We start from the raw sequence: 22,596 nt of genomic DNA, 5'->3' as shown, positions 1-22,596 counted from the left end.
AATGTTAAATGTTAGAGGTATTTGTACCGGTCACCCTCAACAAAAGCGTTGGTCCCCAGGCGCTCTGGCGGATCTGCAAACGAGAAGGTGGGATGGGTTAGTAAGTGAAGCGGGAGTAGGATAGTGAGAGGAGTGGTGTTCTGTTGGCAGCTTCAACTCAGTATACACCCGGTGCTGAGCTTTGGTGTGGGTATCAGATCGCAGTCAGTCCTTGTGTGCTGTTGGTGCGGCTTATGTGTTGTTGCAGAGTTGTGAAGTGCGTGCGGGTTGTTGTGCGAGAGATGGTTGTGTGAGATTTTTGAGTGAGATAAGTCTGCAGAAATGCTGAGTTTTTTCGTTAGTGGGTTGTGTGAAGTTTAACATGCTAACTTTCAGAACTCTGTCCAAGTGTGGCGCTCTCCAATCCTCCCAGTCTCATCAGGGTGGGCGAAGGGGTTAAGCCTGGCAGGGTTCTAGGTATGTGTGAGGCGCTCCCTGTACTATTCTAACGAGCTCTGTAGGAGTTCTAATGCTGATGGATTGATTGGTGTGGGTTGGGTGTCTATTCTCCTCCTTGGGTGCTGGAGCTGGTGATGTGGTCTCCTCTCACAAACTTTCTATCTAAATGTGTCTGCTGGGGTTTTGGCTATGGGTGGGCCGGGAGGCAGTGGATGAGTCGTTTAAGGGCTTTCGCCTCGGTCTGATTAAGCGATCTGTCTATGGTGACCTTCTTTAGTGGCTAGTTCCCTTAATATCTTATGGTCTGTTGTGGGGTCCGTTCTTTGGGTTCTGTGTGTGTCCGTATTGGGAGTGGCCGAGGTTGCCTTTTTTCATCGTTGTTTAACGGGGTGGGCATTCTAGTACGTCGCTGTTGTAGTTATGCTGTGAAGAGCCATGATTTGAGGAGTTTCCTGAATGCTAGGTGGTTTGTTGTGTTCCGTATATTCTTAGGTAGGTCATTCCAGGATTTCGGTGCCTGGTGAGAGAAAGAGGATCCTCTGAGTTTTCTTCTGTTATAGGGTTTTGGTTCCAGGCGGATGTTGGTGCTTGATCTCAGTGTTCTTGTTGGTTGAAGTAGGCGTAGTTTATCGCTTAGGAATTCTGCACCTTGCTTGTGTATTGCTCTGTGCGTGATGCACATGGACTGGAACTTTATCCGCTGTTTTACTGGTAGCCAGTGTAGTATTTTTAGCGCAGGTGTGATGTGTTCTCTTCTGGGTAGCTTGACGATGAGTCTGGCTGCTGCATTTTGTATGCGTTGTAGTTTTTTTAGAAGTCGTTCCAGCATGCCCAGGTATAGGCTATTGGCGCAATCTACTCTGGACATGATCAGAGCGATGATGGTAAGTGTTTTGTTGGCGAACGACAGGAACGGTAGGATCCTTTTTGCTGCTCGCAGGAGGAAGAAACATTTTTTGAGTAGGGCGTTTACTTATGGTTCTAGAGTGAGGTTGTTATCCTTCAGGACCCCTAGGTTTTTTACAGTTGATGATGGTGCTGGTGTGGTGCCGATCTCTCTTGGCCAGGGGATGTAGCTGATGTCTCCTCCCTTTTTTGAAACAATCATTATCTCTGTTTTACCTGGGTTGATTTTGAGGTGGTTGAGGTTCATCCAGTTGAATATATCACAGAGGCAATTCTCTAGTGTAGCGTTTTCTTCTCGGGTGTCTTGTATGTTGAAGATTATTAGAGTATCGTCAGCGTAGTTGTAGCATGTGAGGCTGTGTTTTTTGATGAGTTTGATTAATAGGTACATGTAGATGTTGAATAGAAGTGGGGAGAAAGATGAACCTTGGGGTACTCCGCATGTGGAGTCTCTTGGTTTGGTTTCCGTGTTGAGGTGTCGGTGTTCCGTGATTGTTGCGAGGTAAGGTGTGAGGTATAAGGCCTTTTCTCTTACATAGTTTGTTCCGGTTATGACTGCGTTAGGCGTGTTTCCTGACAATGAGGCTGCTTCTTCTGGGTTCTGTTGGTGTTGTGTGCTCGCATCCCTTGTTGCACGTTCTTGCTCTCTTTCTCTGCGTCCTTTTCTAGGTCGGGCCATTTTTCAGTTCAAGGTGCAGACGTAGTAGGGTAGCTGGTCCTCCATGCTGTGTTGTGCATGCGCAGTAATCTTGGTTTTTCCTTCTCTGGATACGCTAGGGTGTTCTCTGGCACAGTCTGTCGTTTCTGTCGGTGGGTAGGGTGTGTTTCCTAAGGGTGCACTGTAGGTGAGGGTTATGGGCGTTAGATGGTCTGGTGGTGGGGGACTCAATTAAGCTAGTTAGTGATGGGTTTCCGGGATTATTAGAGTACCGAACTAGACTCAGTTATATTAGGGGCCCTGTATATTGGGAGAAAGGCCTACACCTAAGAAGGGGACAGAGTGCTAGGCCCAACACAGACAGATTTGAGGATAAACTGAAACAGTGGAGCACGATACCAAGCACAGCTAGACTTGAGGGTCCTGCACCGAGGGAGAGAGGCCCACGCCTAGTGGAGCAGCAGGGTATCAGACTAAACGCAAATATATTTGAGGTCAGTTGAAACAGTACTGTCTGATACCAAACACAGCTAGATCTGAGGATAAAATGAAGCAGTGGAGCACGATACCAAACTCAGCTAGATCTGGGAGTCCTGCACAGTGGACATCTCCCTGAACGCGGTTCACCGTGGTGAGCTGCCATGTAGGTTCGGGGGGACATGTACTAGCTGCGGAGTGAGTTTGAGGGTTGCAGCTAGGATTTACTCCCTTAATAGAATCAGGCCACAGACGACCTTCTAGATTTGAGAGATAGGCTTCTCAATGCAATCTGAGTATCATACAATGTGATCTGGACACAAAACCCAACTGGATTTGAGAGACCTGTATAGTGGGAGAGAGGCCTATCAATGCAATCTAAACATCAAACAATGCAATTTGGAGACAGAACTCCTGGTAAACTGGAGAGACCTGTATAGTGGAAGTGAGGCCTATCAATGCAATGTAAGTATCATACAATGCAGTTTGGAGACAGAACCCCTGCTAAATGTGAGAGATCTGTATATCGGGAGAGAGGCCTATCGGTGCAATCTAAATATCATCAAATGCAATTTGGAGCCAGAACCCCTGCTAAAATTTGAGTGACCTGTATGTTGGGAAAGAGGCCTATGAATGCAGTCTGAATATCATACGATGCAGTTTGGAGATAGAACCCCTGCTAAATGCGAGAGACCTGTGTAATGGGAGAGAGGCCTATTGATGCACACTAGCGATAACTTAGTGCAATGTGGACTTAGAAGCCTGCTAGATTTGAGAGATAGGCCTATCAATGCAGTCTAAATATCATACAATGCAATCTGGACATAAACCCAATTAGATTTCAGAGATCTGTGTAGTGGGAGAGAGGCCTATCAATGCAATCTGAATATCGTTTAATGCAATTTGGACACAAAAACCCAACTAGACATGAGAGACCTGTATATTTGGAGAGAGGCCTATCAATGCAATCTAAGTATCATACAATGCAGTTTGATACATTTGAGGGACCTGTATATTTGGAGAGAGGCCTATCAATGCAATCTAAGTATCATACAGTGCAGTTTGGACAGAACCCCTGATAAATTTGAGAGACCTGTATATTTGGAGAGAGGCCGATCAATGCAATCTAGATATCATACAATGCAATCTGGACACAAAACCCAACTAGATTTGAGAGACCTGTATATTTGGAGAGAGGCCTGTCAATGCAATCTAAAAATTATACAGTGCAATTTGGGGATAGAACCCCTGATAAATTTGAGAGACCTGTATATTTGGAGAGAGGCCGATCAATGCAATCTAGATATCATACAATGCAATCTGGACACAAAACCCAACTAGATTTGAGAGACCTGTATATTTGGAGAGAGGCCTATCAATGCAATCTATATATCATACAATGCAGTTTGGGGGCAGAACCCCTGATAAATGAGAGACCTGTATATTTGGAGAGAGGCCTATCAATGCAATCTAAGTATCATACAGTGCAGTTTGGACAGAGCCCTTGCTAGCCTGGAGAGACCTGTTTGGTGGAAGAACGGCCTATCAATGCAATCTAAATATCATACAATGCAATCTAAATATCATACAATGCAATCTGGACACAAACCCCAGCTAGATTTGAGAGACCTGTATATGTGGACAGAGGTCTATCAATGCAATCTAAATTTCATACAATGCAATTTGGACAGAGCCCCTGTTAAACTGGAGAGACCTGCATAGTGGGAGAGAGGTCTGTCAATGCAATCTAAATATCATACAATGCAGTTTGGGGGCGGAACCCCTGATAAATTGGAGACACCTGTATATTTGCAGAGAGGCCAATAAATGTAATCTAAGTTTCATACAGTGCAGTTTGGACAGAACCCTTACTAGACTGGAGAGACCTGTATAGTGGGAGAGAGGCCTATCAATGCAATTGAAATATCATACAAAGCAATCTGGTCACAAAACCCAACTAGATTTGAGAGACCTGTATATTTGGAGAGATGCCTATTAATGCAATCTAAATATCATACAATGCAATTTGAACAGACCCACTGTTAAACTGGGGAGACCTGTATAGTGGTAGAGAGGCCTATCAATGCAATCTAAATATCATGCAGTGCAGTTTGGACAGAACCTCTGCTAAAACTGGAGAGACCTGTATAGTGGGAGAGAGGCCTATCAATGCAATCTAAATATTATACAATGCAATTTGGACACAAAACCCAACTAGATTTGAGAGACCTGTATATTTGGAGAGAGGCCTATTAATGCAATTTGAATATCTTACAATGCAATTTGGACAGAACTCCTGCTAAACTGGAGAGACCTGTGTAGCGGGAGAGAGGCCCATCAATGCAATCTAAATCTCATACAGTGCAATCTGGACAGAATCCAACCTAAATTTGAGAGACCTGAATAGGTCTATACAGAGCAAGGGGGTCCGTGCCTAGCCAGATTGGTACAGTATTAAATAATTATTAAATATGAGGGTGGCGGAAAGAGAGATGCAGAGGGGAGTAATCACCTTGTTTACTATGGGTTTGGTAAGTGGTTCGGAATCTAGGGTAGAATAGTTGCTCTACTCCTGACCCCGGCCACTCCTACCTTATTGGTCTTTGTAGTTGCTGGTTGACAGCTGGTCTCTGCTTCCCCTGCCAACACCTCTTGTCGCTGCCTCTGTTGGGGACACCCTCGGTCCTAGCACCCTTAGCCGTGGGCTGCACGGGCAGAGGGCTGCACGGGCATAGGGCTGCCCTGAGGGGACCGGTAAAGAGAGCCAAGGGGAACAGTGGGAGCAGGGGGGGGGCGGGACGGGAGGCAGAATGGAAGGGATTCAGGAAGGGGCATAGGGTGGCGGCGGGGTCTGCAAGCGGCCTGAGGGCCTAAGCCCAGTACACAAGAAAAAGAAAACAGGAAACAGGCCCAAGAACTGGCCGCAGCATGCAGGGGCAACACTCACCTCGCGCCGATGGAAATGGGGCAGGTGAGTGTTGCTCTGCTGCTACTCTCCAGGCACCGGGAGCACGGACCAATGGGAGCAGGGGGGGCAGGATGGGAGGCGGGAGGGAAGGGATTAAGGAAGGGGCACCGGGTGGCCGTGGGGTCTGCAAGCGGCCTGAGGGCCTAAACCCAATGCACAATAAAACAGGAAACAGGCCCAAGAACCGGCTGCAGCACGCAGGGGTAACATTCACCTCGCTCTGATGGAAATGGGGCAGGTGAGTGTTGCTCTGCGGCTACGCTCCAGGCACCGGGTGCACGGACCAATGGGAGCAGGGGGGATGGGACAGGAGGCGGGAGGGAAGGGATTCAGGAAGGGGCACGGGATGGCGGCGGGGTCTGCAAGCGGTCTGAGGGCCTAAGCCCAATACACAAGAAAACAGGAAACAGGCCCAAGAACTGGCCAGACCACGCAGGGGCAACACTCACCTCGCTCTGATGGAAATGAGGCAGGTGAGTGTTGCTCTGCGGCTATTCTCCAGGCACCGGGTGCACGGACCAATGAGAGCAGGGGGGGCGGGAAGTGAGGCGGGATGGAAGGGATTCAGGAAGGGGCCCGGTGTGGCGGCGGGGTCTGCAAGAGGCCTGAGGGCCTAAGCCCAATACACAAGAAAACAGGAAACAGGCCCAAGAACCGGCCGCAGCACGCAGGGGCAACACTCAACTCGCTCCGATGGAAATGGGGCAGGTGAGTGTTGCTCTGCGGCTACTCTCCAGGCACCGGGTGCTAGAGGCGTAGCCAGGATTGTCTACCAAATGGGGCCTGAGGCTAATGTAGTTGGGCCACTGCACTGACAAAAATATCTGTAAATGCCCACCCAGCGCTGCTGAGTGGGCATTTACAGATTTTGGGTGGGCCTTGTCCCTCAGGCCCTACCCTGTCTACGCCTCTGCCGGGTGCATGGACCAATGGGGGGAGGGGAGGCGGGACGAGAGGCAGGAGGGACGGGAAGGGATTCAGAAAGGGGCACGGGGTGGCGGCGGGGTCTGCAAGCGGCCTGAGGGCCTATGCCCAATACACAAGAAAACAGGAAACAGGCCCAAGAACCGGCCGCAGCACGCAGGGGCAACACTCACCTAGCTCCGATGGACACAATCAAATTTGCCAAGTGTAATTAATTGTCCTAGTAATGGATACTATGCTATATTTATTGTGTCCTTGTTTACACCTATGTTTAGGTAATTAAGTCTCAAAAGCATGTGCGATTGCTTCTGTAAGAAATGTATTAATAATCCCCAGGTCTGCGAGATGGAAGTATTTGCATGCGTTGGGATAGTGATACCATGCTCTATGGTAAACCTTAGCATACCATTATAAATTGACATTTCATTTCTGGCCTGTGTTTTTAACCCATTTCCCACCTGATATAAATGATACTGTTATGGCAGAAATGAGTCCTATTACTCAAGCGATCATTATTCACAAACCTGCTATATCTCGTGCTATATTTAATTCTGCTTTCCTGCCTGTACAAAGTTCTTTTCCCATACCAAACGTCATATTATTTGCCGCTGAATACAGACCCAATCAATTTAACTGCGTCTGATTGTGAGGAATTGGCGCAAGTCAGCAGAGGCACTAGCGCATCTTAGAAGCGCTCATTCAGATGTCCTTTTACCGCCCTCATGCGCATTTGTGCAAATAAGGGGGCCTTGGGGGTTTCTCAGCATTTAAAAGCACATCCAGTGTTCACAAACGGGATACTCTTTAAAACGTCTGTAAAAAAGGATCACCACCCTGCGCCATTTGAAAAAGGCGAAGTTGGAGGGGCAAATCATGACAGAGCCATTTTTGATCCAGTCATGATTTGTTTTGTTTTAAACCGCAGCTGTCATACTATCATTTCCAATCCTCAAATCTTCATTTCACTGAGAAGGGCCCTTTAATGGCCCATCTGAGTGAAATGAGCAGCTGGTGGTTGCTGGGAGCCTTTCACACATTATTGCGGGAGCACACTCCTGACACTAATGTATGCAACATGGCTTGACAGGGCATCTTTGCGCTACAGTCCAACCCCTATATAAATGCTGTGGTCACCTTTGTGAATAAGGCATTTCGGAGCATTTCTGAAAGCAGCAAAAATGAAGCCAGTGCATTCTCTGTGCTCCTTTCATTTGCAAAGATTTTTTGAGAGTCTGACCCATTATCTAACCTGAATTTGAGCCTTTCTGACTCTAGCTTTGATGTGGAAGACACTTCACTCTAATCCGAGTTTCCTCTGGCTGCACGAATCGTAAGACATCTGAAGGAAAACTCAAGACGGGCCTCATTACAGCTGGCTCATGCGGGAGAAAAGTACTGTTAATTCTGTTACCGCCACTTTTCCCGCACTGCCAAGTCATCACTTTGTAATGGCTTTTACATTAGCGGTATTTGCACATGGTAAAATCGCCAATTTTTCGAAATCCACCAAAAAAAAACAATGGAGTCCAATGGACACCAAAAATAGGCAATTACCACCACTTACAATCCTGTGGTAACTCCAAAGGACCAAGTGGCAGTAACAGTATTTGAATTTGATAGTATTTCGGCAGATTTCCTACTGGAATACCGCCAGACTTGTGATGAGGAATATGAATGCACTATGCCCTGGTGTGGAAGGACCTGAAGCTAGGGGAGACTTCTCTCACTAGAAAAGGTGTTTTGCCCTGGAGTTACATCTTGAGTTAGTTGTCAGTTGTTCATCCTATTTCAGGTAGATGGGTTGCGAATGGCTGGAGAAACCACACTCATATGTGATCATTTTAAAAAAAGGTCCATCATTTTCAGCTACTCTCTGGGCAAGTGAACCATACTGGCTTCTAAACTAACAACGTGATCCAAAGCCATGTGGATGATACTTGACAAAGGCAAGAGTTATGCTGCCTCTACCGTAGCATCTTTAGATAAGCGGACTAAATCCCCTGACAATCTGGGAAGATTTATCAAAGTGTCAGATTGGCACCCCCCACTCTGGGTCCTGCCCCATCTCAACCGACCAGCCCCATTTTGTTAGCGATTGCTGCAATCCACTACGTCCACGTAAGACATTGCTCACGTCTTCTGCTGTGGGTGGATCCCATTGCACATTCCTCATCCTCACGTCCACACACTGTTAGGTATCAGAAGTTAAGTTAAAGCCTCTGTGTTTCATAAATACAAGTTTATTAAACCAGTCAATGAGAATATAGCAACAACAAATGCAATACTGAGGCATGTGGATCTAATCCTTTCTGTACATTATATATAGACAATACAATACAGACAGTAGGAAAACTGGTAATACATACTACTCACCTGTAAGCACATAAGCATCACTACCTGGTACATAATACTAAACCGGTCAGGTCCCAATATTTGCTAAGTATGATATAAATCCAACAATAACTTGCAATATGTCTCTTATTAATAGTCTTAAAACACCTAAAAAAGTGAAAAACAGTGAGTGACTCTCCAAAACCATCCAAAAACCCACAAAACACTGGAGCAGAAGTGGAGGGCCATCTGTTCACATAAACCATGAAACATCTGTGTCTGTTTCACCAACACACATATCTAGGCCTGCATGTTACTTCGTACCAGATGTGTTAAAACAAGTGAAAATGCACATACATTAGAAATTAACTTTCCAAGCTGTAATTTCTGCAAATGTAGACACATGGTTCTTGGTTCCAAAGTGTTAAGCAATGTCAGGCTCTATTGAAAGGGTTGCTAGCCCAACAGTCTTTCATGCATCATTGAAGATCGAATATAATTGTTGATCAACTTTAACTTTGAAAAGTTTCTTTTGCCACTTGCAGCTGAAACAGGCAGAGTCCAGAGAATCTGGAGAGCAATACACGTTTTGGGGATACGCTCTGACAAATTATTATTATATCCACATTTCAGTGCATCTTGTGGTGATGAACAATTTGAAACTCATTGCACAAATCTGACACATCAATGTCCTTCGAGTCCCCATTTTGTAAAGATTTCTCTGGTTTCAAGCACTGGTAAAAGATTTGATGTGCCGCCTTAGTATTCAGATTGTGGGGGTCATTCCGACCCTGGAGGTAGGGGGTTAATGGCACCAGTAAGGATGCCGATGCTGTTAACCCCCTACCACCACATTCCGAGGTCCCTTAGTGGATCCCACCAGGAACGGCTGGCCTGACCAGCCCTCTTTAGCGGGACCCGTTAAAGGGACTATGGAGCTAATAACGGGCCCGCGATTTGCGGGCCCGTTATTAACTCCTTCCCCATTCCCATTAAGCCCTATGGGGGCTCAAATGAGAATGGGGAATGGTTTTCTGAATGGGGACGTCCCGGGTCGTCCAAGGCTGGAATGACCCGGTAAGTCCCCATTCAGAGACACCAGACCCGGACCCGGGTTTGGAGGCAGCCATGTTGCTAATAGCACCATGGCTCCCTCCAAACTCGGAATGACCCCCTCTGTATGTTATAGAGGAACCCAAAAAGACCTAATTTGATGCAATTGAGTACATCTCTCATCTACAAATTGAAGGGCTCTGTCAATGATGGCAAAGAAAAAGTTGACTTTGAATTTCTCATTGGGACTTTCAATAGGCTCATCATCGACTTCATTTGTGAACTGCTTCTTCTTCCTTCGGACACAGACAGAATGATCAGGTTCAAAGCATGAAGGAATTTCCAACTATTTTGCAGGTGCTGCTCACTTCAAAATGAGATGGGGGCATCATCAATGTACCCCCTGAGTCTTGATCGCAGGGCGTGAGCAGGCCAATACTGTTTGCCAGGGCGTGGGAATTGAATGGGGAAGTAGGGGGATCCTAAAGCAGAATGTTGCAACAGCAGCTGAGCAGGTTAAGTAACTGTTGCTGAGATATGTTTCTACCTTCCTGTAAATTATATGGCTTTTTTTCATATTCCTGCTGCAAAATGTGCTGTAAAAGGTGGTGTTTCGCCATGGGGATGGGTACAGTTCCCATGCTTTCTTCGGTGTGGAAACATCAGCACCATAGTGAAAATCAAAGCCTGCACTTAAGAATACAAGCACAGTAAGTGTACATATCTTAAAGTGAAATAGGTAAGTTTGCCTCAATTGACCTCTCCCCTTAGAAGAAAGTGCACAAGACAAAAGAGCATAGACATTTAAAACGAAATAATCCTCACCAAAATAAATGACCGGAGAGGGGGGATTTTCCAATAAGTGCACTGCCAACGTATAAAAGGTGCCCATCTCTTAATCCCAGCAATCTATAGTGAAAAATTCCAGAGAAAACAAAATCCCAATACAAGACATGTGTTTTGATGCCACGTTTATGTGGTCTTGTGGGTAAGTGTCTGCACTTGGAACTTCACAACCTTGGTGAAATCCTTGTAGCCAAACCCGTGAGCAGGTTTGCTGGCCTCAAAAACACTCAAGCAGGGTAGCGTCCACCCTCTGAAAAAAGTGTGCCCAGCCATATGTATGCTCTGTTTGTGCCCTGAAAAGCAACACATGGCTACAATGAGGGAATAAACCTCTCCATGAATGTAACCTCTTACTATATCGTGGAATATATAAAGGGTTTGCTCTCATCATTTTGCCTCACCCCAGGTTTGGCTTTGAACAGTACTCTGTTTTTATAAAGGTGACTTAAAAATGACACAAACCATACTAAGGTATTCACACAAATATTGAATCCTTACAGATACATGTTTGCCAAAAGTGGACAATTGTGGAATTATTCTCTGCCGTCTTGAATGGGAGACTGCAAATACCAGAATGCAATTCAGGAGAAGGCCAAAAATTGGCTTTGAGTTTTGAAAATGTACTTTAAAGCCTATGACTCATAACAAAAGGTAATCTTTGAAAAGGTTACATGTTTTTGTTTCAATGTTTGCCAAATACAGGTTTTACATATGGTGTGATGAAAATATTACGTTCTACCAAAAATAAATGCTTTTTGTGTATTAAATATGAACATCTGCAAATAATGTAGTTAGTTTAATACTGCTTTGTATGCCCTGTATTAAGTGTCCTGGAGGAGGGCATAGCTTTAGGCAGCTAACTGGTGGTCTGTGTGTGCTTTTAGAATAAAAATGATGCTTTGCATTTCTTAACACGGAAACTTTAAGAACGCCTTGTCCAAAACAATGGTCTCTTAATTGTGCCATCACTTATAAATTGCTCACACTTTAAAAGCTCTCCTAGATTAAATAAAGTGTTACGCTTTAATTGAAGGTCCTGCAGCTTTAGATGGGCTGCTGGGAGGAGGGTATATTTGTCTTAAGAGCATCACAGGGGCTTGGGAGGTGACACCATGTCCTCACTCGGATAAACAGAAAAGCGCAAATCGTCCAAAGAAGCGGCACAACCCCACTTTAAAATAATGTTGTGACTCAGTATAGTAGGGGCAGGCACTGGTGTGGGACCCACCTGCCCCTTGACAGCGAGGCCCTGTGCCACTGCACAGACTGCCCATGCTTCGGGAGTCGGGCTGGCTCTGTGTAGGTTCATGTGAGTCTGACTTGACTTCAAGTCAGGGTAAAATAAACAGAGTGCGTGAAGAGCACCGACCACCTTCCCTGGCAGGGAAGAACTGTTTACTCTGTAAGTTGGTAAGTGCGCACAATCCCTTCAAAAAGCCTCCCCTCCCCGCGAGACCTATTGCAGTACCTTCCAATCTCCCCCACCATCACGGAATACACAAAGGAGCGCATGACACACCTCTTCTAGCCCTTGCCCCTGCTGGGACACAAGCCCTCTGGACAGCAAAAGCATTGACGTCCATTTATCCATTTTATCAAGTCTTGGCTCTTCATTTGATCTGCGGCCATAGGTTCAGCGCCAAGAAGCCACCGGCAAGGGGAAGGTGACGCTTTACAAACCTGCCTAATGCAACCTTCCATAACAGAATTGTCATATACGTAGTACTGCAGAGCCATGTCGAACAAGGACTTTGTATTTGCTGATTATTAGTGGTAAATACCAACTTGGGGCTGTTATATTGTACCTACCCATACAATCCTCCTCATACTACCAAAGCCCATAGGGCATCACATAAAACCTCAAAAATGTGTTCCAATTCCCTGGGCATAGTATGTAATCCATGATATCGAATACCCACTGCAATCTTTTCCAATCGTGAAGGCAATCTGCAGTATTCTGTGAACAACATATATAAAGTATCACATAATCTCGAATCCTCCTGTTGTGATACACAAGGCTCCAGCTAGTGTGCAGCAGGGAAGGCCACCATGGACGGTCCAGTCACCAGAACACTGTCCACTTGCCCAGAAGTCGGAGAAGAAACAACATTTGCACAAGCAAGCCTCAGTCACTAGGATAGGGGGTACGTGCCGTGCTAATGTGCATATGCCGCCTAAAGCCCTGGGCACGGTACAGCGTGCCACTCCACACCCGAGTCCTGAGTCTGACCCACACCTTATGGTGCCTGCTCAACAGGCCCTGCTTTGCTTCTCTGCTGCTGCCGTAGACAATGCAGCTGAGAGTGCCACCCTCCTCATGAGAGAGAATACATTTTTAACTGTTAACACCCAATCCAGGGGGCCGGATCAGGTGTTATTGGCTCGTGCTCGAGTTATAGGCCAGAGCGAAGTGCAGGCGTTTAACAACGGTCTCTGGCCTGATAACAACCGATCCGGCATGACGGAGGGGGTGTTAATGCTATGAGCATTCCGGGTTGCCAATCCAGTAACCTGGGCTGCTGTGAGCGGTGCATTTTGTTTGAATCAACGGGACGCTGCACAGCGTCCTGTTTATTCAAGCAAGATACTGTATGAAGATGGCCTGCACTGAGATGGAAGGTGGGTCTCCTTATGAAGCCACTCTTCCATTTCCGTGGAGGCCTGGAGACAGCGTGGCGGCAGCAGCAGAGGCGGCGTACTCCTGCCACTGCTGAAACAAAAGGTAAGTGGGTTGGGATGAAGTAAAAACAAATCTTAAGGGATGGGTGGATGGGAAGCAAGCTGGCAGTGCAGGGTGGGGGAAGCAGCCACGAGGGTGCTTGGGACACAGGCTGAGATTAGCAATTTCAGCCTTTATTCCGAGCAACCAGATTGGTTGGCTCCCCCAGTCCCGGATGCCAATAATAAATATTATACAAATAATCATTAATTTGCCGCTCTAACATTTTTGCATTATAGGCAGGCACCTAACCTAGCATAGTGGTAGCACCGACCCTGCGTACCAGGGAAAAATCCAGAGGCAGTCCTTCCCCTGAGGAGAACGTTGAGAGTTGAGAGGATCCCATTTCTGACCAAACCCCTTGTACCAGCTTGCTGTTATGCAGTACCCTTTCTCTCATCTACAAAATGCTCACCAGACTCTTTCTGTTTCTTGTACGAGCCAAAGTAAACAATACAAAAGGGAGAAAAGAACCCCAGCACCACACACAGTCCACAATCTGAAATCATGGGTCTGGACCCCAAAAAGTGAAAACATTCCCACAGCTGGCGTTCATTCCCTAGACTACCAGGGACTTCAGAACAGGACCTTGATCCCTAAACAGACTATGCTTACCAGAGGGTGTCCCAGAACCAAGCCCCAAATACAATCATGAACATTGAGCACCTCGGGCCACCATAATTATTCTGTGACAGGCCTGTCCAGAGATAAGGTGTGGGTTTAGCATACTTGTTACCAGTTCTGCTGATTTCCTCACCACCCAGATTGGAAAGATAAGGCTATAAATGGACAGGGGAAGAAAAACAATGGCAGAAAGAGTGGAGCATAAAAAGAAGGACAGGAAGAACAAGGTGTGGGTGAATCAAGTAAGGTCAGAGTAGGTGACGGTGGCAGACCAAGAGACCAGCAGGAGGATAGAAGTAGTAGCAGAGTGTGGAGGTGATTTCTAGAGAAGGTGGGGTTTTGCTTAGTGAGTGAAGGGGTTCCGTGGTGTGAGTGTGTGTGACAGTGTGGCAGGTGTGTTTAGGGGAGTTAGTGAAAGGAATGAATGTGAAGTGGATGTGACTGAGTGAAAGGAGGGTGACTTTGTACGTGGTGGGTGGAGCTGTAGTAGCGTGTAGGAAGGTGCAGTAGTGTGGAGGATGGAGTGGTAGTGTGGAGGAGGAAGTAGAAGTGTAGTGGAGGGAGTGGTAGTCAGGAGGCAGGAGTAGTAGTAGAACAGATGGATGAGTTACAGCATAGGGCTGAGGTGAGGTCGTGAAGGAATGGGTGATGTCTGAGAGACAGAACAGAAGAGGGACAAGAGATGAAAGGTGGGTGGAGTTGGAGAAAGAGTGTAGTGAGAAATCAGAAGAGGGAGAGGAGAAAGTGAGCATGGTAAAACCAACTTGTTACAGTAGGTAAAGCTAGAAAGTGCCTTAGGAAGATAGATTAGATAGGGCACTTGCCTTTAGGTTGACATCACAGTTTATTTAGCCTGTTAGTATAATGAGGAATGATTTTCTTCCTCCAGAATCCAAACTGCCTATCAAATAAGACTGACGAAATGTATACTGGTCAAAGCACTCAGAATAATTTCTTAGAACATTGCTGGCTACGGATAAATGCCACGGACATGGATTTTTTTTTACATCTGGTAGATTCCACCAACATGATTTTACTACAGAAACATGGTTGGTTACAACCTTCAGGATAGAAGGGTTTCACTCTGTCTCCAAAGAAGCCAGGAGAAGCACCCATGGGAGAAATATGGGCGGTGTCTGCTCTTTGGTCGCCCTGCCCGTGTCATGTTCTCCAGTAACACACTTGAAAACTGAGGCAATACAACTCTTGGAACTTAAATCTAGATATAGCACGTCTATCTGGTGGATGAGCTGTGACAGACCTCACTGGAAAGACGAAAAGGAGAGTTTTCTGACTTATCTTGAGGATGCTTTGGATTATATCATGGCCATTTTTGCCAATAATATACCATTAATTTCACTGGGTGATGATCTAAATTTAAAACTAGGTGTGGGCCTATCAGGTGACATGTCTGCAAACAACCAAGGTGAATCTTGTGGTATGTCCAATTCTAGTGGGCCCCGGAATTGACAGAGCTGGTCTTTCCATGCACAAGATTTTATGGGAAAGGTGTGTTTGATCCATCAATGGTAGAATATTGTCAGATGTATCAGGAAACCCTACTTTCATTGGCTCTAGGAATTCTACAATAATCGATTATTTTAAAACAGAGGTGGCATACGGGGCTCTGGTAGCAGATTTTGAGATCTCATTCCGATCCACTAGTGACCATGCTTCATTACCTCTAACATTGCTCAATCCATTTGGCTATTTACCTGGTGCTGTTAACAGTTCATCTCTGATCTTAAAATATGCACCCCATGACGTGGTCTATGATGGAATATGGCATCGTCTGGCTCTAGGTTGGAACACTTTATAGTAGCCAACTTAAATCTAAGAGAGTTCTGCCTAGCATAGGTAGCCAGTCCAGATGAACACTGCGATAAATACGACGTCCTGATGAAGCAACTCGCCAAAGTGTTCTCCTCCTCTAAAAGTGTTGAAGAGGCTTTCGCTGTCTAGATGGTTTGATAAAGAATCTAAACAAAGGAATACAATAATTTTATAGACTTTAAAAAGGAGTGGTTATAAAAAAGGAACTATTCCTATACTGAGGACTCATTATAAACAGGCTGTGAAGTGCAGGAAACTTCAACTGACGCAGCTAGCTTGAGAAGACCTAATAGCGGCAGCAGAGAACAATCTGGTTGCAGATGGTCCCAATTTTCAGAGCTCATTTTCGAAGCTTCCTGTGATCTCGCAAGATACATGCTTTAGACCTTTTGATACCTTTTACAATATGTATTCCACAAGTCATACAGCACATCGCCCATGACACCCTCACATTAAAAGCTGTACAATCACTAAAAGCTGCCAAAAACGCCCGCGCCACATTTTTACCATCAGATCTTTTTCTTACATTTCAGGTCATCTGATTTGCACTTTTGACCAGAGTATTAAATATATTCATAAGGCAAAATCACTATCACGACTCTTGGAAAAAAGCAACTGTTTGTCCAATTTATAAGAAAGTAGCCAAAAATAACCCGCCAAACTATAGACCAATATCATCAATTGATAATGTAGCCAAAATAATTGGGAAAATTGTTTTAAAGAGGCTTCAAAATTGTACCAATGGCATTATTACATTGACCATGACTAAGGTTGGATTAAGGGCTGCTCTGGGCTCGGACCTACAGACTTTTAATGTGTACCTTATTGAGGCTAGTTTCTTTCACGCAAAGGAAGAATTTCGTTTTGTTGCGTTCATGGGCCGAGCCACTACTTTCGACTAATTGAATTGTATTTGTCTCTGGAGAAATCTGGCTAATATGAAGGTTCCTAACGATTTACTTCACATTATTGTAAGTCTCACTTATAGTAATTCTGCTATAGCTAACTCGCGACAGCAGATGGAGAAACCAATCCAATTCCTATTAAGATGGGGTTGAGACCAGGCTGTGTCTTAGTCCCACCTTTAGTTTAACCTTTTGACTTATTCCCAGTAGGCAACGCTCTGTCAATTTGCAGCTGACGTCTCTCATACCTATTCTCTATAATGTGGACAACAGCATATTTCTGGCATGGAACCCCAACTTCCTACAAAAATGGATATACACTTATGCAGGATAAATTAAAGATAAGGGCACAACGGTAAATCCATCAAAATCTGCAGTCCTAGGGCCTCATTACGAGTCAGGCGTTAAGGGGTCAACGGCGCAGTAAACGGCGCAACCCTTAACGCCTGATTACAAGGTCCCTTAGCGCCATGGTGATTTTAACGCCTGCTTTTTGCAGGCGTTAAAATCCATGGCGCTAAGGGACCATGGTGCTAATTACACCACCGTAATTTACGGTGGCGTAATGGGCGCCTTCCCCACTCCCATTATGCCCTATGGGGCTAAAATGGGAATGGGGAAGGGTAAAATGGGAAATGGGGATTTAGCGCCCCACTCACCTTGGAATGGGGCGGTAAATCCGCCATCCACCATGGTGTAAACATAGTTTACACCATGGTGGTAAGGGTACGACCCAGGCGGTAACTTACCGCCTGGGTCGTAATGAGGCCCCTAGTGTTTGGGAGGAGGGCCCCAGACAACGTGAGAACATGCATGGTTGAAGGAACTCCAGTGAACAGAACGAAAATCATTTGACTGATCATGTTGCGCAACAGCAGGTCAAAATGAAACAGGCAATAGGAGGCATTTCGTTTACAGCTAACCTGAAAGTACAGCCACTAAAATGATGCTCCGTGTATATAAAGATAAGCTTAGATCTGTTGTCCTCTATGGCATGGGGGTGTGCGGTAGCCATGGCACTGCAGATCTGCAGAGAGCTGAAAATTACCTTTGCAAACTTGTATTGTCATTGCCAAAATCATCTCCAATGTTAGCTATCCATAAAGAGCTTGGCCTCAGATTCTAAGAAGACCGAGTGTCTCTTGCTCAGTTTCTTAATACTAGACCCAACTCTTAAGCAACATTAACTAACTTTGGAAAACCTGCAGAAATATGACAGTGGGTGGGGGGGCAAAAATCCTATGGCTGTAATCTGTATCTCAAAAATGTATGAAATGTCTTATCCCCAACCAATCTGTTCTCGACCGTCACCTTTATGGAAAATCGATAAAAATAATTCTTTCAATAGTTCTATTAGGGTAGAACTCAATAAACCTCTGAATTTGGCATTTTCTGTTATTTCATCACTTACAAGTCCACAGGTATACCTAACTAGAACTTTCTTTTTGAACTTTCTTTTTGAAACATAGATAGATGTTATGTGACAAGACTACACTTTAATTATCCAAAGCTCCAACACGCTGTTCACCCCTTCTGCTACACAGGGGCAAAGGTTGTGTTGCTTTTGTCCTAGTACATTGGGCAGCCCGTTTCATATGCTGGTCTGATGCCAAGAGCACAATTCTTTGAGACGAGCTTTACTTACCCGAATTCTAGGAAACATAACCTGAGACAATGCCGTTCACTTTCTTTATGCCTATTAATGCCAATGGATGGATGTGTCTTTTGGGCCCTTACAACATTTCTTAGGGAGGCTTTGTATATCAGGTAAAGGTTAGCAGAGGCTATTCAATCCATAGGGCCCATTGAAACAAAAATGAAAAACTCTCAGAGGCTTGGAGAAATTCTTTTACCTTCTGTGACATGAAGCAAATACTGATGCAATATATCTAAGAGATGACCCCAAGAACACACCAACTCTCGAAGATGGTTCAAGGGTTTTTATTAAAGTTGTAAGTAAGATTCCACCAAGGGCTGTCCCTCCCTCTCTCATCTTTCCTAGTTCTCTCTCCACCATTCCACCATAGTGGCAAGTGCTGTGATGATGGCGGAATGTGCTAATGGCTCGGAGAATGCCAGAAGTGCCTTGGGTGGGATTGGTGGGGGCAAAGCAAAGATGAGCTGCCAACCAGAAATTCTGGGATGGAGTAGTGGATCGGTGTTAAGATGGATTGCTGAACTCTGTCCTCGAGGGGCAGAGGTTCAGAAGGCCAGCCTAGTTTCTTGGAACAGGGTAACCTCTGGACAAGCAAGACCAATCAGGGTAGCGATGGCGGCGGTCAAAACTAGGTCTCAAGAGGGGTGAGGGTGACTGAAAGCCCGCAATGAGCACACAAAGCAAGGACGCTTACAAATTACTCCAGACAGGTGTTATATTAAAAATATAGACACATTTATTACAAGGCCTTTGTAACATCGACCATAGTAAAGAATCACGGTAAAACTCCAGTAAACCAACACATCACAATCAATACAATATATATACAAGACCAAGGGGCCTAAGGAATTAGAAGCACAAAATATGCAGACCACCTAGATGGGGAGGAAAACAGGCAGTGCAAGTAATCGTTACACCCAGTTCGACATCAGAGGCCACCTAACTAGAAGGAAGTCCGAGCCCTACGAAGAGTGAAGCCTTGTGCTCAAAAGTACCTGCACACGCGGGTGCCAACGGGCAAAGGGGAGTCTCTTCAGCGAAATCAGGCAGTTCAGAGAGGTGAACAAAACGATGATGAACAGATCCCCGCTACTCAAGCGCGGCCTCCACTTGTGGGCAGTTGCAGGGCGCGAGTGCGGAAAAGGGTTGCTGTTTACGACAGCGATGGAAAGCCACAGGCTCCTGCTGGAGGGCGACCGGGTAGGGTATTGACTACTCACCGGTCCCCGATGCAGGCAGACCCAGGCTTCTCTGGTTCCGTTTCGGTACTGGCAGGTTCAGATGCGATCAGCAGGACGTCTTGACGGCGTTTAGGTTCCATGACAGCAGGAGTCAGGGTCGAGGGTGTCCCAAATGCAGCGAACACGCACAGGTTTGTTACCACAGCAGGGCAACTCGGCAATCGCATGTATTCCAGTCCCAAAGCACACGTCTCACTTTAGACCTGGGAATGCCAAGTGTAAGAATCGTGTGAGAGTGCCAAGGACACAGGATTAGCAGTAAGCCAGATGGCGGTGACAGAGCAAGGTTCCTGTGTAGGCTGGACAGTCCACTGGATGGCCCAGGAACGCTTCCGAAGGCTTACGTACAGGATTTGGTGAAGATGCCGAGAATAGTTGTTCCCACTATTCTAAATGGTCGAATCGCATTTTCGTTCGATCAGCGGCCGAGTGGTCTCGCAGGATGACAGCAGTGCAGGGTGCCAAACCTTCAGCGGGTCACCAGTGATTCCTCGACTCAGCTTCTTAGTTGCAGGATACTTGGCTCCTTATCCTTCGTTTGTGAGAACTCAGGAGATTGACATGGTAGTGGGGTTTTCAGCCTCCTCTTATCCAGAGTTTCCTTTGCGCCAAAATGGAGAGGGCCCAATGGGAGATCCGCTCACACACACTCACACCATACGTGGACCTATCACGGACCACGGTGGTCCCAGGCATTCAGGACACTCTAGACTCTCTGGCACCCAGGATGTGTATTGGGAGCAGACATCCCAGCCCACATCCTGGAGGCACACATAAGGCATGCAGAAGCCAGCGAAAGCGTTGTGTTTCGCGGGAAAGTGCATGACCAAATAAGGACTGCCCCGGGCCGGCTCGACCTGGGGGAAGGTGAAGGGGCAAGACGGTCAGCGGACAGGACAAAGAACCTCGTGGCATGGCCATTTTGGAAGCCAGCCCACCCATTTGGGCCAAACGCGGGAAGCACGGTTAACATGGCAAAAAGGGGTTCAAAACACAAAGAAAAGATAGCTGCCACCAGTCCTGTCCGTGACACACTTGCACATTTCATGATAAGTCCAGTGAGAGTTTCCAGGGCCTTTGGAATGTCTAGAGACCCAAGAGCGTGGTAATGTAAATTACGGTGCACTCTTGTCTCATGTTGCTCAAAAGCTGCAACATGAGGAAAGGACTAAGGGAAACAAAGTCTCCTGGTACTGACTGTCTTAAGGGCATGTCAGTTTCCCCGTAAGAATTGAGCAAAAGCCCAGAGGAGTGTGGCGGAAGGCTGCGCTTCTCTGGCAAAGTCTAGATCAGGGTGTAAAACAACAGCAAAAAGTTTGGGGGTTGCCACATGGAAGGAAAATTACCTACAATTATGAAATCTTTCCTAACAATCGGCCCAGAGACGAAGTGGCTCGGTGCACAGAAGAAATGGGCTCTGATCCACCCAGGTTAGACAGGAAGGTGACGAGTGCTATGGGACAAGGAGAGAGAAGGAGCGGGGCAGTCTGCCCCAAGACTGATGCAGAGTGGCATGCAAAGTCTCCACCTAGGTAGGCGGTTGCCTGGGTGGGGACAGTGGGGAGAAGTGCACTAGCACAAACGCATCTGCATCATTCCAGCATGACCACAGTGGAGCACCATGCAGCGTAGTGTCTGGGTGTGTGGTGCTTATTGCAGGCCCGGGAATTAGGCATTGACCAGGATGTACTAGGGAAGGCTTGCTGACCATAAGCACTGATCAGGTGCGAGGCTACAGGGTAAGCATGGCCCGTACACAGGGAGTGCTCACGCAGTTGCTACATCAGAGCGGGTGGAGCGTAAGACATGCCGTTTAGGAGGGAAGGAGCTTAAAGTAACTGTGGAGAAGATGCCCTGCTCTAGAGGGCTTGCTGAGTGAGAGACCCCAGGGCAAAGTGAGATATCCACTAGTTATGTCTACTTCCTAAGCATTGATGTTCAGTTTATTGATCTGATTGTTGTGGGGAGATGGAGATGGGCTACTTCATGATACAACTATCTAATGGTAAATGTTGATCTGAGCAATAAAACTATAACACAGGCCAGTTCATGCACGTTAAACCCAGGCCAGTCGATAGAGCTTTCACTTGGGATAAGAACTGGGGTAGAAGCATTGATCATAGACTGGGTTCTGAGTTAAGTAATGTAGCATTGGCGTGGAGATGCAGGGTGTCTGGCTGCATGGAAGACTCTCCCTTCTTAGGTGTACAGCAGGCCTCAGGTGGCCCAGTCATTAGTGACCGGTATCTAAAGCATGGGATGACCTGGATTCTGTAAGGCTGTGGCATTTCCCATTAAGATTTTTCCTTGGGGCTGGCTTAGAGTGCCATGTGGGATGAGTGGAACTGGATGAGAGATGAGGGCAGGATGGCGCTGCACCTACCATAATAGGTAAAGCAACATTAGGTATATGGGCTACAGTTATATGATATGATATGATAAGTAATATATAATGCGCTTGTACACAAGTGTTTCTAGGCATGGCAAGACAAGCGAGGGAACACAGAGGGAGGACAAGACAAACAATCTTACTAGGCCTTGTGTCATTCAGATTGTGCAAGTGTGAGAACGAGAAGTGCTAGGGGAAAGGGGGGGAGTGCAAAGAAGAAGGGAGGGGCACACAGGGCAGCAATGCTCTGAGTAAGTGCAGCCAGGTCAGCGCGGCTCTGGGTAGCGCAAGGAGAACAAGAGACTGTACGGTTACAGCCCCTAGGTGCGAGGTAGGCCCGGAGGCAGTGCAGGGGTGACTAATCAAGCAAGAGTATGGTACCCAGTGAGACTCTAAAGGTAGCCAAGCGACTGGCCGGTACTGCAGACAGGTAGGTCAGGTAAATCAGCAGGGGAGGGAGAGAGAGAAAGCAGAGGAGAGGAGGAAAGTTTTGAGCTGCTTCCGGAACTTAAGGTGGTCCGGCTCAAGTTTGAGAGGGGCAGGGAGGCCATTCCAGAGGGAGGCACCTGCAGAGGAGAGAGATCCAGTCCCACTCTCTGCCTGGTGAAGCATCTAACCCTTAGAGAG

The 22,596-nt window shown here is 46.4% G+C and overlaps 1 protein-coding gene across 2 annotated transcripts in view; it reads left to right on the top strand.

Moving 5' to 3' along the window:
* LOC138535099 (dimethylaniline monooxygenase [N-oxide-forming] 2-like) overlaps positions 1-22,596 on the top strand; it is a 365,292-nt gene that overhangs the window by 71,482 nt on the left and 271,214 nt on the right. The window contains exon 2 of one of the 2 annotated variants that reach the window (XM_069641270.1): positions 11,102-11,252. The exons of the other annotated variant lie outside the window; for it this stretch is intronic. The gene's annotated coding sequence lies outside the window, so the exon portion shown is untranslated. The remainder of the gene's footprint in view (positions 1-11,101; positions 11,253-22,596) is intronic. 2 annotated transcript variants of the gene reach the window in all.

The sequence above is a fragment of the Ambystoma mexicanum genome, chromosome 1q, assembly GCF_040938575.1.
Source record: "Ambystoma mexicanum isolate Mex_15411 chromosome 1q, UKY_AmexF1_1, whole genome shotgun sequence".
NCBI lineage: Eukaryota > Metazoa > Chordata > Amphibia > Caudata > Ambystomatidae > Ambystoma > Ambystoma mexicanum.
Note: the sequence above shows the minus strand (reverse complement) of the source record. Positions and strands in the feature narration are given on the sequence as shown.